Source organism: Quercus suber, unplaced genomic scaffold, assembly GCF_002906115.3.
Source record: "Quercus suber isolate HL8 unplaced genomic scaffold, Cork oak 2.0 scaffold_205, whole genome shotgun sequence".
Taxonomy (NCBI): Eukaryota; Viridiplantae; Streptophyta; class Magnoliopsida; order Fagales; family Fagaceae; genus Quercus; species Quercus suber.
In genome coordinates, this window is record NW_027069663.1 from 862481 (window position 1) to 873955 (window position 11475).

General features: G+C 33.3%; 1 long non-coding RNA gene across 2 annotated transcripts; it reads left to right on the plus strand.

The window, feature by feature from the left end:
* Positions 1–4654: 4654 nt before the first annotated feature.
* Positions 4655–11109, plus strand: LOC111987746 (uncharacterized). Of its 2 annotated transcripts, XR_010631269.1 has the most exons (3): positions 4655–5015; positions 10143–10575; positions 10784–11109. It is a non-coding gene; the product is annotated as an uncharacterized LOC111987746 (long non-coding RNA). The 2 variants fall into 2 exon arrangements; XR_010631268.1 differs by having other exon boundaries at positions 10143–11109.
* The last annotated feature ends 366 nt before the right edge of the window (positions 11110–11475 follow it).

An 11475-nucleotide genomic window follows, 5' to 3' on the forward strand; every position in this document is an offset into this window, starting at 1 on the left:
AATTAAAAATCGATTACGCAATTGAATGGGAGATCAATGGATGAATAATTGTTTAGAAAGATATATTTAAGACTATTGAGTGTGAAAAAAATCATGTAACGGTTTCAAAATATGAAAAATCGTCGAGGGCAATTGAGTAAATTATGTTATGTGTGAAAAGCCAAATCAAAGTTTACATTTTATGTTAGATTCTATATGGCAACTACGTTAGCATATAGTTGCTTATTTATTTTGTTATTAACATTGATTAATTTTTTTAGATTACATTTTTACTTTTAATTTTGTCTTTTAATCTTGCCGACCTAAATTCCTGACTCTACCACTGTATATAGCAAATTAAAGAATGGTACAATATGCGTATGTTGAATGAACTGGTAGATCAGATGCCTATGATTATAAAAATGTAAAGGCTATATACATAAGTTGGACAAAAAGTCCAATAGATAATGAGATACCCACTCTTGTCCTTTGCCTCACAAACACAATCTTTGGATGTTTACAACAGTATATGTTGAACAGATAATGCTTTGCCTTGGATTTTTTTTTTTTTAATAATTTTATAGAAACTATTTTTTTCTAACTTGACATTCGCATCCCCCCTCCCCTCTCTTGAAAGTCCTTTAATATAATAGGAATGACTAACAGTTTTAGACTCTATTTGGTTGGGATGATTTGGTGGGATAGAAAAATGGAGAAAAAAATAATATTTTCGGGAGTTTGTTTGGGAGGAAAAAAAATGTGTGGGATTTTGGAGGGATTCAAGTGTTTTTTTTTTCCCTAAACCCACCAAAATGTAATCTTTTCAATTTAGAAAAAAAAAAAAAAAAAAAAAAAAAAAAGACAATTTAAATATATTATAAAATTTGTTATGAAAAACTGTTTTCATTATATTTTTGTTTCAAAAATAATGGGAGCCTAGTATTACCCTTTAAAAAAGAAAAGAAAAAAAGAAACAGGAACATCTACTCCTCTAGAAGGACAAAAAAAAAGTCAATGACTCTAGAGATAAAGGCATAAAGCTAATCGGTTTTAGATGAAGGTATTGAAAAAAATTAAAGGGTATTTTGGTCTGATTACAAAATAACTTGATTTTTCCAACAAAGTTGACACAGGGCTAACACATAGTCAGTTTTTCCCTACTACCCATAAAATATGAGTATTTTATTGTAATGTAATACCACGTTAAAGGGTGCTGTACAGTACCCGTTAACAGGACCCTTTATTTATTTATAATTTTTTTTAGGAATGTGGCAAAAGTGAGTTTATTTATTTATTTTTTAGGAACGTAGCGCCTAATTTTTAGATGTTAGGCAGGTTGTAGGTTTTGTTTTTAAACTTTTTAGTTTACCACAAATTCCAAAAAAAAAAAAAAAAAAAAAACATTGAATATTAAGAACTCACTTCCTTAATTTGAGAGATTCTTTTTTTCTTTTGAGGAGACTGAGCTTATAGAGGAGAAAAACCCTAGAACATTTTTCACCTTTAAAAAAAATTGTTTTAGACATTTAGCATTGTTTTTATGGATTTATTTTGCATAACTATGTGTGACTAAATCTCTAGCTAGGATTAGAGGTTAAAACTAATATTTTTATCATGTGTTCTTGGGATTATCTATGTGCTTTCTATGGATTGATGATTAAATTTTGAAATTGATTTACTATATGGAATCATTGCATATTGAAATGTTCTTAAGATTTAATATGATTTTTTTTTTTTTAATAAATATCAATTGCTTGAACTCGTTGATTCGTTATGATTTAAGAATATACAGAATGCTTAATCTCCATTGTATCATGTCAATTGAATGATTTGCTCAATCACTCATATTCAATCTACTTTACACCTTGTTTGAGTATTTTTATGTTTTATCATCCGATTAGGTGAATTGGCTCTTTACCCTAATTGAGTTAAAAATAATCTAAGTTCATATGATAAAATAGTATGTGCATCCTTAAATCGCTAGTGTTTTTCTCCATTAATTTCTCTTAAATTTATTTTGCTAGTTTCAATATTATCTTGCTCCATCTTTGGGTGGGAAAACAATATATATATATATATATATAGGGCTGGGTTCAAATTACACCTGGTGTAACTTTAAGCAGTGTTACACCACTCAATAACTTCTTATTGAATTCATATTTTGGAAATCTTACTGTTGGATTACATGTTCTATACGTTTTTAACATGCATGCCAATTTTCATGCTAATCTGGTGTTATTTACCATTTCATCCATAAACACATTTTTTATGTAATATTTTAAATTACAAACACTTGAATTTAAATAATTGATTGATAACATGTCTATTGATATTCGATTATCTTGAAATTTTGCAAACATGGAGAATATACAAAGATAATGTAATCTAACGGTGGATTTGTCAAAATTGGCATCCTATTAAAAATAATGAATGGTGGAACATTACTTAAAGTTACACCAGGTGCAACTTGAACCCAACCCATATATATATTCTGCATAATAATAGAGGTTTTTACATTAGTGTCAATCATTCACTGTGGATCAACCTCACACTCACTGAGATATTATTGCGTGTGAATAATCTGCACTTGGGTTTGAATTAACTTAATCACAACAAGGACCAAAAATTTGGAATGGAAGAAGTCTAAATTTACTCTTATATCTTTATTACATAATATATAAGAAATAATTTCTTTGAACTCGTTAAATAACAAAAATATTACTTATTATCAATTAAAATCAATAAAATAATATCTTATAAAACTGAACCCTTTATTATTATTATTATTATTATTATACAATTAGGTGAACCTGAATGGTCATGATAGTTAAAATATATATATATATATATATAAATATAACAATTAGGTGAACCTGAATGGTCATATTAGTTAAATAAAATAAAAAAGAAGGAAAAAATAGGACATGTTCGGTTGGGTAGAGAGGAAGATTTGTGGAATATAGTGGATGTTGGGAATAATACACAAAATTATAAAGGAAGAATAATGATAACACAAAAGACAAACAGAAATAGATAACTTGGAGGCACAAAATTGTTATCCTTAGACAATATTTGCCCCCATACTCTTATTGCTAAAGGATTATCGCAAACTTGTCCCCAAGATACAACCAAGTTTTTGGGTTCTACAGATAGCAATTCAGGAGAATAACCACAAGATTTTTTGTGTTTCTCTCTATTTATATCCATAGGGTTATATTTTATCAAAAGGCGCGTATAGAGAGTCAAAATGTTTCATAAAACCGTTCACAAGGCTTGAAACATCTTCAAACATTCAAAATGTTTTAGAAAACTTAGTTTTACGAGTTTTGATCGGTCGAGAGTTTCTTTCGATTAATCAAATAGGAATCGAATAGCGATCGAATCATCCAGAGACTCCAGGATTATTTTCTCTATATTTTCGATCGATCGAGCAAAAGTTTCGACCGATCGAAAATCCTTTAATTTGAATTTCACTTAGAAAATTCTAGAACTTGAATTTTCACTTTATAAAACAATACTCTCCAAACTCAAATATCATTATTACAACATATCCATATATATATATATATATATACAACAGTGGAAAGATGAAGAAAAAGATAAAGGAAGAAGTGTGTTGTTGGAAAGATACATTTTGGTAGGTCTAGAAAGAAAATACCCAGGCCTCACCAAAATCTCACACATTTTCTCCTCCCAAAACCAAACAAGCAAACAACCATAAATATTATTTTCTCTCTACTTTTTTCCCCCATTTTCTATCCCTAAAATCACCCCAACCAAATGGAGCCTAAAATTGCTGGTCATTCCTAAGCATTATATTAAAGGACATTTAAGGAGACGGGGCGGGAGGTTGCGAAAGTTAAATTAAAAATAAATTTACAAAGAAAAAAGTTTTGGTTAGAAAAGCAACTAGAAGTAAAATTTTATAGTTTGAATTGAATAGTGCAATTTTTTTAATGCTGAAAATCATTTATTTGTTACTCTTAGTGGAAAGAGAAGAAAGAGATTAAGGAAGAAGTGTATGGTTACTAGGGTAGTTGCATGTCATAAATATGGCAAGAAAAATAGAAGTCGCGGGCCTGAAGTACTGTCCATAAATCACTCTAGTTNGTTGGTTGTGGTGTCTCAAATGAACTGAGTCTTTGTGTTGATTTACTAATCTGATATTTGTATTTTTGTATTTGGTTGCCAAGAAGGGGCACGAAGATACAAAGAAAATCTAAGATTTTAATTTTAATTTTTAATTTTTAAAATTGAAATTATTTTTATTTTATTAAAATTGGGGAAATGCCAATGTGGCATTTTAAAATATTTATTAAACATTATTTTTATTATTTTATTTACCAAGTCACTATCAAATGTGCCAAATGTGCACATTATTAGTCACGTAAGCATTTTTTGTTATTGAGTTAATGATAGGGGCCAAATTAATTGCAAGTTGAAAATAGTATGAGTCAAATTGATTACTATCAAAATGTATGGACCAAATTACCTGTAAACCCAAAATGTAAGGATCAAAATGATATTTAAATAAATAATCTGACATAAAATATTTAAAAAATAAATGTGTAAAATAAAATAAAAAGATTTTTTTTGTTAAAGTAAACATGAATTTTTGCGAGCAAATGCTTTGTGTTGGTTTTTTCATTCGCACTTTTTTTTTTTTTTTTTTTTTTTAATATTTAAATTTATCCCATGTACCTGACAGTTGAAACAAAACTAATGGGTTCTGTTCTGTGCAACACTCGCACTGAGTCAGAGAAATAGACAGAAAGAGATAGAGAGAGGAAGAGAGAAGAACTGATAGAAAGTGAGGAAGAATAGGGAGAAAGATTGACAGAGAAAATCCGGGTGCTAACAACTCAGCTGTCAAAAATTTCACAGGGAGAGTATGGGTAATAGAGAAATTCTACGTAGAATCAGAGAGGAAGGGGAGCATTGGAGACTGTACAGCGCTCACTCAGCTTCCTCAAACTCATTCTCATCCCATTTCGACTAATGCAATATTTTGCACACCCACCGTTTCGGCATTCAAGGTATTTTTTTTTTCCTTCCATGTGCAATTTTTTTGGTTGGATTAGAATAGAAGAAAGTAGTTATTATTATTATTATTATTTTGTTGAGAAATAGATAAAAATGGCATTTAGTTGTCTAGTTGATGAAGTTGCTAAGGAATTAGAGAATGTGATTTTTTATGTTAGCATATGTTAGACTAATTGGCTAGAAAATTAGACAAGTATTACATTGGTCGAAATTAAAGACCACGGACACAATGCATATCTGTGCTTTTAAAATATATATATATATATATATATGAATTGTGCATATATTGGCTGTATGTATAACTTTAATTTTTTTTTTAATAATAATATTGTAACTTTATTAAGAAGAAATAAAAACATTACATCTTTAGCCAAAACTGACTCAATAATAATAGGATTTTCCTCTATCCAAGCTACAAAATCAACACAATTCCTTGCATACTGAGCTAAGATGTGTGCATGATGATTTCCTTGCCGCCGAACATGAGAGACTCGTACTCCCCTGAATTCCTTAGAACGCTTTGTAAGATTGCTTGTTCAATTTGTTTTTCTTTATCTTATACTAAAATCTAGGTATTTGTTTCTTGTTTATTTCCCCCATTTTCTCCTTTTATTTTTGGAACAATATTTTATTTTCATTGATGTAAATGTGTGTTGCATATCTCGGTGTTTGTTTCTTACTCTTAATTTGGCTGCTGTGGTCTACAATGTATTGATCTTTTGTGTCCTCTCTTTGAGTACTCTTAATTTGGTTACTTTAAGTCAATAATGCGTCTGTGTTTTTGTTGCTCTCATTTATGTTATTATATCTTATGTTGAGATGAGTATTATTTAAATTCGTGTAGAAAATTTCTATGTTAGTTTCATGTTAAATTGTCTATTGAATTGTTGTCTTTTACATTAGAAGCTTAATAAAGAAAGCACGGGAATTGCCGGTGGCACTAAAACTAGTTTTTAATGAAAGAAAAAGGGTAAGAAGGCAACCATTCTTTTTTGGTCACAGGATACTCTCATAATAAAGCCTCCAAAGAAATCTCCATTGTTATTATTATTATTAAGGATGGTGATCTTGTTGTTTGCAATGGTCTGTGGTGTTTATATCTACTCAATCTGTCTCAAACAGTTAAGCATCCACACCAAAACTAAATTTCTAAACATCAAACTCATCCAATTCATTCTTTGCTTTCTTCCTTTTTTTTTTTTTGGGGGGGGGGGGGGGCGGTTTCATCCAAACTTGCTAATTTCTGCTTGTTTGTACATTACCAGAGCTTTGGGGGGGGGGGGGGGGGGGGGGGGGTGGTGGCGCGGTTTCATCCAAACTTGCTAATTTCTGCTTGTTTGTACATTACCAGAGCTGAGTGTGAACATAATCCTGTACAAATCATTGCCATTGTATCAATGCAGAGATCAGGATGGTTTGAGACCCTATTAAGTAGTCATTTTAATTTAAGCTCTAATGGGGAAATATTCTTTGTTAAGGATAGGAGGAGCAATATTTCTTCAATTATACAAACTCTAGATAAAGTTTACAATTTGGATTGGTTCAGTAGTTAATGCAGGAGCATAACCAAATGTTATTTCAATATTTCATTTTAGATTTTCAGTGGATAATTTCAGATTGTAACGTAGTTATTTGTTTAGTTTGGATTGGTATCTGAGTTGGTTAGGATTAGTTGTTCATCATTATCCTTTGTTTAGGATTATCGGATTAGTGTTTGAAATTGTTTAGGATTATTAGATTAGTATTCAAAATTATTTAGGATTTATTTAGGAGAGTTTATCCTTATCTTTGTAATTCTTGAAAGCTGCATATAAAGCTCCAGATGATTTCCTTTGTATTCATAGACTATGATTATTATTATTCAGATTATTTGCAAAAATTGCATTGTGTTTGTCTGGTGGTGAATCCAAACACCTTAGGTGAGAAGCCTAAGGTCTACGGTGGGACTAATCTAGGTGGAAAGCTTAGGTTGTCCTGCATCAGTAGTGCTTCGAAAAAAATCAATGCTTTGCAGCAGTTGGCTTCAAGTGGATGCTTAATCAGGTAATAATGTGTTTGAATTCAGGCTAGCTAATAGATCAATGATTCTCTTGTAGAAAGCAAACATTTCTGCTATTCACTATTTATTTTGAATGTGAAACCATAAGCAGCCATCATTCCACACTTAAGTCATTACAAATCATAGATAAGTGCAAGTATTCATTTACAGCCATTGGTCCAAACATCATTACAGCAGCAGAGTTTCTCATATCAGATTAACTTATTGATTTATCATAGTTTTAGAGTGTTAGGGTCATATTTTGTATGTGTTGCAAATCTGAGTCAAAACGTACCTTTAATGTAATTGAGTCTTAGTTTAGCGTGTCTAGAATATCTGCAAGTGGTATCTTTTGAAGACACATTCAAAACAAGCTCAAAGCCTGCCCAATTCAGTGCTGCAACTGCTGTCTCAACTGATTGCTTGATAGCAGCCGATCTACTGAGGTCACTTAAACCTCAATAACAAGCTTGATAGAAGACCGATCAATTGAGCTTCGTAATGGCAACCTTGGAAGTCGTGCACTAGGGTTCTAGGATGACTTAAATACCATTTCTCAGAGTCATCATCATCCACAATACAGACACACATCAATAAGAAATTGCAACAACTTTTGTGCTTCTAGGGTATTGTACTGGGCTACTTCCTGTTCATCGTTGAAGCATGTTGCTGTGAAGAACTTTACACTAATCAAAACAAGCTCAAAGCCTGCTCAATTCAGTTCTGCAACTGCTGTCTCAACTGATTAATTGATAGCAGCCAATCAATCAAGGTCACTTAAACCTCGACAAACAACAAGCGCAATAGAAGACCGATCAATTGAGCTGCTGCTGTGAGATGTTTGGACCAAACATCATTGCTACGACCTTTGAGATGCAAGTGCAAGTTGTAGGGTGCAGCTTCTAGTTTTATTTTTTTCCTAGCTCAAGAACAGAGAACTCAGAAGGCTATGTTGGAGAGTTAGGGTCTCTAGGTTGGATTATAATGGACATTGGGTAATAAGAGATTTAGTTAGAAGGGGGCAGAATCGTTCTTCCATCCTTAAGCTCAAAAAATCTTGCTGATAGCTAGGTCCTCTAATATGCACTTTATAAGATTTTTGAGAAATATGTATGCATGTATGAAATTTTTTGGAGAACAGTAGGAAACTCTGGTGTCGACAAGACTTGATGCTGCATTGCTTTAAAAATCTAGTAACATTGAACATTTATACGGCATGAAAAAACATAATGAGAACATTGGGGTACCTTTACTGTCCTTGCTTTAATAGTATGTTTTTGCCAATGAGCCAATCCATGTTAAATTAGGAACAATGATTATCATCCTCCAAAATTGAGTTATTAGCACATGGTTTAGAGCAAATTATCTGAAAGTTCGAAAATGTGTCGAAAACACGAGAGCTATTTAGACCCTCAAATCAAAGATACGGCTTGGTTGATTTTACACTAACTTAATACTAAGTGCGGAATAGTGTAAACACAAGCGTATAAGCAAGACAACTACTCTAATCCATATTTAAAGCAACACAGCAGTAAAAATGAAATGAACAAGAGTAAGGAAGAGAGATGCAAACACAGATAACACCGAGACGTGTTATCGAAGAGGAAACCGAATAACTCGGCGAAAAATCTCTCTGCCGCCTTCCAAGCGGAAATCAATCCACTAGACAATTAGTTGGGATATATGGGTTAGCAAGAGTCCCTCCAAGCCTAATCTACTCGATGTATCTAAGCCCTCTAAGTTCCTACTCCAACAAGGCTTCTCGGAACTGTGTCTTGTCTAGCTCTCCGGATCTCGTAACAAGCTCCATGTTACGTCTGCCATCCTTTGCTTCTTTCAATACTTTTTAGTAGCACCAAAACTTCACTTGACACTCTAAAAGGGTGTGGTAAGTGTTTAGGTTATCAACCTCTCAATTGTATGGAAATGGAGAGGTAGGAGATGAGGAAATTTCCAAACAAATGTGTAGAGGATTGTGAGTATAAAAATCTCTAACTCTTAAGGTGTTTGGCTAGGGTTTTCTCTTAGAAGCTCTTCTCTAACATTTGTAGATAATGTGAGTATAAATAGTGTAGGCATAAAAAGTATGTATCAGACTGGACAAGCTGGCAGAACAGAATGTCTCGCGGATGTCTCGCGGGAAGGCCTTACCCGCGAGATACTCGCGAGACACAGCTGTCTCTATCTGGCTGGACTCTTCGCATTCCAGCATGTGCAGGGCACATGAGTTACTTCGCGGGGTGCTAAATCGCGAGCTACCCGCAAAAACACTTCATTCTTCAATTGCTTGAGACTTCACACACTCTCTCTCTCTCTAACACACAACTCTTACAACGAAATCCCACAGTAAATACAAGGTACAAACGATTGAATAAAATTACAAACAAATTTGGCACAGAATATAAGCCAACAAAACATATAGTTGTAAATAACAACGTTACATTATCAGTATGCATTACACGGACTTATGTCCTCTTCTTTTGAACTAAGGGCAAACAGGAGGGATTGAACCCTGTATATTATTACCCAACAAAGGGGGCAGCATGCCAATAGGCTAGAAGGCCATTGGACTTACGATTTGTTAATTAGATATGATAGCATTCTTACCTGAGTGACAGTAGATTTTGCTGATTGCTTTATTGATATGGTCTGGAATAATTTTCTTTGAGTATTGCTGCCAGTACATTTTCAACTTCATTATCCATGGACAACAGATGTAAGTGAAGCGGAAGTTGTTTTACTCCAAAACTTACTTGATAAATTGAGGATGTACGGTGTTCTTGGAAGCTATTGAGTAGTGTTGTCCTTCACTCATATGTTAACTTCATAGTGGAATACCCTAGGAAATTTTATGAACCTACTTCCCCTGGAACATGGTAAGCAGAGTAGCAGTAGATGTAGTAGTTGAACATGTGAATCTGTTTCATATTTGTATCATCAGAGTTTCTGCAATTCTGGCTAAGGTATTATTTTGTGAGTATTGAAGTTTTACGACCACGCTTCTTCGAGTATAATATATGAATGCATAGTTTCATGGTGACTATAGTGAAGGAGCCAACATTTCTTGCCATTGCTCATGCAGGGATTGATGGAGCACCATAAAGAAATAGCAAAGTACTTCAATCGCAAGGGTGTTTCTGCAATCTTTCTCTTTCTAAAAAATTTATTGCATCGGATGGTTCCAGTGCTTGCCAATTCCTATGATTGATAAGCTAAGCTATTGAATGGAGCTCACAAGTCACATGTGCATACACCCGAAGAGATCTCTCTCTTTTTCTCATGGATAATCTTGAAAGCTTTTTAATTAATGTAGGCTGATATACTTTCAAAGTACAAGCCTTCTCCTTCTCAAAAAAAGAAAAAAGAAAAAAAAAAGGTACAAGCCTTCAATAAACTCCACAGTGCTGATTGCTTATCTGGAGGACATGCAGGTGACAATAGCCAAGGCATTAGAATACTTCAATAGCACTGGGCACATCATTCTGTACCATGAGGATCTTATCATGAACCTCACTGTAAGGACTTGTTGATAAGATCTAAGAGAATTCTACTTCATACGGCCAAACACATAATCCATTCATCTCATAAATTCTAAAAGATGCTATATGACACCAAAACCATAAAGTCCTATAGATATTTGTTTATTACATGCTCATTGTAAAGATGTCTGTAATTATGCCTCTTCTAGTTCTAGGTGGTCTTTATTCTCCATGTTTCTTGCAGACACTAAAAGATCTTCAAGAGTTTCTAAAGCTTCCACAGATGGTATTGACAAGCCGGCAAATTAAAATATGCAAAGGGCCATTGTCAAACCACTTTAAGAACTGGGAAGATAACAAGACGCTTACGGCAACAGCTTATGAGAGTTTTATCCATGCAGAAAGTTTTGGCTGTAGCACCGCCATGGAGTTTTGATGCTTGTTTCTTTCAAAGTCTTAATCAACACTCCGTTGATGAGGCTATTCCTTTTCATCATTCTCTTTTTGGTCATATAGACGCCATGTACATGTGAACAAGTGAGTATGAAATGATCAGCAATTGTTTAGAAAGTGCAAGTAGCTGTGCGTTTTCTGATTTGTGTTGTTTGTTGTCTAGTGTAATTACTTGATAGTTAGATGGTGCAGTAAATGTTGTCATGGTTTAATTGGGTGTTTACTGGACTAAGCACAGGAGTTCTAAGTTCTAACCGTTTATGTTATGGAGTACATAAAATCTGTTTTATGTTTGGGGCTTTATAAAAGGAATTAATGGCGGAGATAGATATTTTTTTCAGGGACCAAGTTATATATATATATATATATATTCTCCCAGCTCTGATTAAATAAAATTATCTAACTGATTCTCCAAAAATAAAATAAAAGCCAAGGGGGCCATGCCCCCCTGCGCCCTCCCTTCGCCATTGGGTACAAATGTCC